Source organism: Chlamydotis macqueenii, chromosome 19 (genome assembly GCF_036417535.1).
Source record: "Chlamydotis macqueenii isolate bChlMac1 chromosome 19, bChlMac1.mat, whole genome shotgun sequence".
Lineage (NCBI taxonomy): Eukaryota > Metazoa > Chordata > Aves > Otidiformes > Otididae > Chlamydotis > Chlamydotis macqueenii.
The window spans coordinates 7,588,955-7,594,801 of NC_141574.1; positions in this window are offsets into that span (position 1 = coordinate 7,588,955).

Below are 5,847 nucleotides of genomic sequence, written 5' to 3' on the forward strand. Positions count from 1 at the left end.
CTCTGTCTCCTGGTTTGCTTTCAAGTGAGAAGCTGGAACGTGCCCCTCTGGGTGGTGGGCTGGGTGCGATGGGGACTGTGGGGCAGGCAGCAGGTGTCTGATGGGTGCTAGCTGCACGTCAGGCGGGTGACGAAGGACGCGCATTGGGGAAGAGTGGTATTTCGGAGTGGAAAACGCTCGTGGGCCTGGAAACTGGTTATTTTTCCTTTCCAACTCTTATCAGTTGATGTGGCAAGAGATTTGCTCTCCCTGCAGAGCCGTCGTCAGGGTGGCGTGTTTCCAGCGAGTAGTTTCATGACTTTAAAGGAAGCCCTGGCCTCTAAGAGTCACCGTAGCACGTCTGCCGACAGTGAGAACAGCCCCAAGGCTGGCTGGTGTGGGGAACAGACAACAAACCTCCTTCCAGGAGGTAGGGTGGGCCCCATGGCCCTGGCAGCGGAGGGACATGCCCACGTGTGAGGGAGCAGGTAGCAGCCACTGACCTTTCCGTGCTGGGACACGGCAGCTGCCACAGCCTTGTGGGTGAGCCCTGTGGATAGGACATGGTGGGATGGGCACAAACCCGCAGTTTGGGGTTTTTTTTCCCCTCTGTTGTGAGCTTGCTGGTGACCCTGCCAGATCACTTGGTTTCTGTGATCTCTACAACTTCCACTGTGTCCCCGGGGCTGCTCCGAGTCCAGCTACACGACTGCCCTCGTGCCTATGTTTGTTCCTCTGTTCAGCGGCCTTCAGACAGACGTTTGCAAAGATAAGGATGATTTCTAGCAAAGTTTGTTCCCTGCCTTTCCTGCGGGCAGCCATTTCACGGTGAAATGCTGTCATATAAATCAACTAACAACCTTCTGCTTCTCCAGCAGTGGAGTCCAACCAGGTCCCAGTTCCCTTGGGCTGGTGGCAAACCCTGAACTCCTCGCCTGGGCAAAAGAAGTTGCTGGGAGGGAGGGAAGGGGTTGGGATGAGACACCTGCAAATGTGTCTAAGTCTGAAAAGGGGAATTAAATTTGTAAGACAGGGTGGTGTAAAAATCATCAGCTCACAGCGATGTTACTGATCACATGTTGCAGTACCGGGTTATTTCCTTGGAGGGGAGACAGAGAATTTCTGCTGTCTAAAGTAGAAGGAAAAAAAAAACAAAGGGAAAAAAATCAATAAACCCCCAGTTCAGCCTGGTACGGCTGCCCCTGGGGAACATGCTGTCCTGAATGTTTGTTATTTTGTGGTTCTGATGTGTTCCTAGTAAAGCTGCCACTTCTTTGAAGGTCAGGATTGCATCTGCCCTGGAGGCAGGGTGCACAGCGAGCCCAGAAAGCCCCTTGGGTCGCCCCCGTGTCCTCAGGGTTCGCTGCAGAGTGACAGGAGTCTGGGGACAAGCGCTGGGAGCTGTACTCCGGCGACGGTGCTGCCACAGGAAGGATGCTCTCCGAGAGCCCAGCTCCGTCCCCTCTGCTCTTCTGCACCCACCGTGGTGCAAGAGAAAAGGAGTCGAGGGTACACGAGAAAAGCAGAATGGACTCGGACCTACATCAGTGCCCCCTCCGGAAACAAGGGGGTTCCCGCAGTGCGGGGAGGCGTGGCAGGAGATACTGATGCGGGAAGAAAAACAGGTCTGTTTCTTTGGTTTCCTCATTCATTGTCGCTAATTCATTTCTGACAAAGCACACGCATGCAGTTATCCTGCGCTGGGGGCCGGGTTACTTGTGGCAGGGCCAGGACGCTGCCAAACAGCACCTTCGTGGCTAGCCCACGGGGTCCCAGCTTGTTTGCCGGCACCATGGAGACTCTGCGGCCAAAAGTTCAGCCCCAGGCTGTGCTGGGGATGGAGGAGAGCTGCTCCCTGCCCCACCAGGAACAGGACAGAATGAATTGTGGCGTAACGCCTGTCCCCCTCCGGGCACCTGATGGGCCGCAGGTGACCCCAAGCCATGGACCAGCTCTGTCCTACTGTCCCCTCGTCCTGGCCGCTGCGATCTTTAACCCGTGGCCATTCACCCCGTAGGGGATGGTCACGGACTGGAGTCACCTTGAGGGAGCTTCCGTGGGGTTGATCCCAGAGCCGATGAGGGCAGCAGCAGTGCCTGGGTGGCCCCACACCCCCCAAGCCCCCTATTAGGATGCCATTGTGAAAGGGGGGGTGTCCCTGCAGCTCCGGGCATCGCTGCCCCAGAGCTGGTGCTTTTTGGGTCAGTGCCCCTTCCTCGCACCCCTCCTGGCCCCTCGAGTGCCTGCCAGCTTAGCCAGCGCAGACTTTGCACTTTCCCCGAGGGTTTTATTGACTCTGAAGCAAGCATCAACACAGCGATAGCGGCAGGACCATGACCTCGGATGTGCCAGCACCGGGCAGGACCGTGACCTGGGACGTGCCAGCGCCTGGTCGGCTGAGGGAGGGGAACCAGCCCCGGGATGACCCCACGCACGATGCTGGGAGCCGGGGCCTCGCTGTGGGGCTGCTACATGCGCGTCAGGGCGAGCTGTGTTCCGGGCTGGGCTTGGCAGAGTCGTGACCCAGGTTCACAAAAAAGAAAAAGGAGAGAGGAGAGCACCCACCCCTCCGTGCCTGCGGAAGCCGAGGTCCTGGGGTTCAGGTTGCAAAACCTCCGCTGCTGGGACCGCTGAGGACGTTTCCGGAGCTGCTTGTGCAACTCCCCGGTGGCGGCAGCGTTAAGAGGAAGGCCTCCCCAAAAACACCCGAACCATCCGTTTTGTGGTTAAATCAGGGGCGCTCGCTGGCTCCGGCCGTTCGCTGGCCAGCCGGAGCAGCCCCTCGTTGCCCAGGGAGGGGCGGCCGCGACCCGCTGCTGGGTGCCAGCCCCCACCCCGGCGTCCCCCAGCTCAGGCAGGGCCTGTGCCCAAAGCTGCTTCGCACCCTCACCCCACCTTGACCCCGATGCTGGCCCCAGCCCTGACCCCACCCTGACCCTAATCCTGGCCCAAATCCTCACCCCCTCCCAAATCCAGCGTTGGCCCCAACCTTAACCCGACCCTGACCCCCACTTTGACCTCTGCCCCCCTGCTTGCACCCCACTGTGACCCCCGACCTCTAGCCCCCTGCACCCTGACCTCCGCCTTTTACCTAATCCTAACCCCTCTCCTACACCCCCTGAGCCTTACCTTGACCTCTGACCCCAGCGCCCTCCTCCGTGCTGCCTGTCGCTTTAAGACCCCTCCTCAGGCCGGGCCGGGCGGGGCTGTACCAACTGCGCCGCCGCAGAGGGGGGAGAACCTCCTCCAGCGGGCGCTCTCGCAGCCTATTGGCGTGAGGGCGGGGGCGGAGCTTGTTCCCCCCCTCCACGCCTGTGGCTGAGTGGTGCGGTCCGCCCTCTACGTGCCGGCCGCGCCGGGGTTGCGGGGCGCCGCCGACAGCGTCGGACGGGCAGGGCCGGGCCGGTGGGTGCCGGGGCCGGGGCCGGGGCCGGGGCCGGGGCCGGGGCCGGGGCCGGGGCCGGGGCCGGGGCCGGGGCCGGGGCCGGGGCCGGGGGGGGCTCCCGGGCGAGTCGGGGCCCTGGGTCGATCCCTTGTGGCTGAGGTGGGGCTGGGCTCGGGGGCCCGGGTCCCCTGTGGTGGAGAGGGGAGGGCCGGCAGCCCCTGGTGGGGGGGCTGGGATTGGGTGGGAACCCTGTTATCTGGGGGGGGGTCGGGTGTGACTGGGGTCCCCCCTGTTATTGGGGGAGGAGTCTGGTGTGACGGGGGCCCCCTTGTTATTTGGGGAGGGGGTCGGGTGTGACTGGGGCCCCCTTGTTATTTGGGGAGGGGGTCGGGTGTGACTGGGGCCCCCTTGTTATTTGGGAGGGGGTCGGGTGTGACTGGGGCCCCCCTGTTATTTGGGGGGGGGAGGTCGGGTGTGGCGGGGGCCCCTCTGTCATTTGGGGAGGGGGCTGGGTGTGACGGGGGCCCCTCTGTCATTTGGGGAGGGGGCTGGGTGTGACGGGGGCCCCCCTGTTATTTGGGGGGGCTCTGGTGTGATTGGGGCCCCCCTGTTATTTGGGGAGTTGGGTGTGATGGGTGTCCCCTGCCTTGGGGAGGGCTAGTGTGAGTGGCCCTCCCATTATTTGGAGGGCTGTTGATGGGACTGCACCTCCTGTTATTTGGGGGGGACTGGGATGAGCAGAGTCCCCTGTCATTGGGGGTCTGGTGTGACTAGCCCCCCTGTTATTTTGGGAGGGTTCCCCTATCATGCATGGCTCCCCAGTGGCTGTGGGACAGGGGCCTTGCCAGCACGCGGGTGCTGGGGTCCCTGCTGCGGGGCTGAGGATGGGGCGCGAGGCAGGGTGGGAGCGAGCGCTTAGGGCCCTGCTTGCCCCCACGCTGCTCCCTGCCCAGCCTCCTGGCAGGTCCTGGGCTGGCAGCCCGGGAGACGGATGCTCCGGGGTGATGTCCATCCTGCCTGGCTTCCACAGCGTGCTGGAGGGCTGCTTGGACTTACCCCAGCCCGGGCTGTTGCTGGTTAAAGGCCTTCAATAAGCTTCTTTTTCTGGCCCTTCTCTGCAGAGAGTTTTTCCTGGCATCAAACCGACACCTTTGCTTCACGCTGGGCTAGTTTGCTGTCCTTCTGCCTATTCCTCTTTACAAACTTTTGCGGTGTCAGAAGACTGTTTATCCCTGTCTTTTCTGAATGGAATTGCTTTGGAGAGTGAAGTTATTCCCTTAGGGAAAGTGTTTGACAAAGGAAATTATGGAAAACCCCCTGTTTGGGAATATTAAAGCTGGAGGGAGAGAAGACACCTGGATCATGATGTTGGGAATTAGTCATCAGTGTGGAACTGATTCTTAGGAAGTCGTCTTATTTGCAGGAGTAAGTGCAGCTGGTGCCGGTTGGAGCGTGCTGTGGTCTGCCAGTGTTTTGACCGTGCTTCAGAGCATGAAAAGAAATAGTAATTGTTAGTGGAATACCTATAAAGAGGAGAGATCACTGAGGTTTTCTGCCTAATCTGGACGAGTTTGGAAAGCTAAAGTGGGTTTGTACTCTTATAACTCTTTTTAAGAAGCAGAAACATAAATCCGGTTGAGAAGCTGGAAGAGTACAAGGAAGGATCAGATCTCTGTTTCTAAATTCTGGAAGTTAAACAGAGTTGGTGGAGACGTTCCTCCTAGGGCTTTATTCTTCGTGTAGAGCGTAGCGAGGAGCTGCGGGATTTAGTTGCTGTTAGCCAGCAGAGCTGTGCTTAGTGGGGCGCACTGATGCGCGCATCCTTTTGCTAGATAGCAGGGAATGTGCTTGCTTTCAGCGTTTCTGTAGCTCTCTGGGAAATCCTGATGAGCTGTTGTGCACATGCAAAGCCAACTTGCAGATTAATCTGCTGCAAATAAGGAAATTGATGTTTTGTCAGGGAAGGGCTGGTGACGCAGGCCCCTCCTGGAGAACCTGAAGTTGTCCCAGTGCAGCTCTCAGTTTTCCTTCAGATGCGTCTCCTGATGGTTCTTTGCTCTGAAATGGGGTGTGCGTGGCACAGAGCATCTAGATTTGGGGAGTCCTCTGTGTTGCGTGTGGAACTGTATTTGCAAAACGCTTTCCCATAAAGCGAGAAAGAGACAGGGAGGATATTGGTGCTAAAGGAGAAAAAAGAAACCCCAACCTGACACAACTGAGCACTTTCTTTTCATCTTCTTATGTAAAAGCCTTGGAAAGTAAGGTGAAGAGTGGGCAGGAAGGAGGAGGTAGTGTCACACAGCTGGCTTAACCCTCTGTTAATTAGCCCTGCTCTAATTGTGACAGAGTGAAACTTCTTGCTTTGTCATCACTTTGCAGTTACCTCCTGTTCAGTCAATAATCTCTGGGGTGGTGCCTTCTGGATAGCCAGAGTTGAGCAAGTAAATGCCTTCTGCAACGTTTATTTTGTTTCTTCCGCAGCA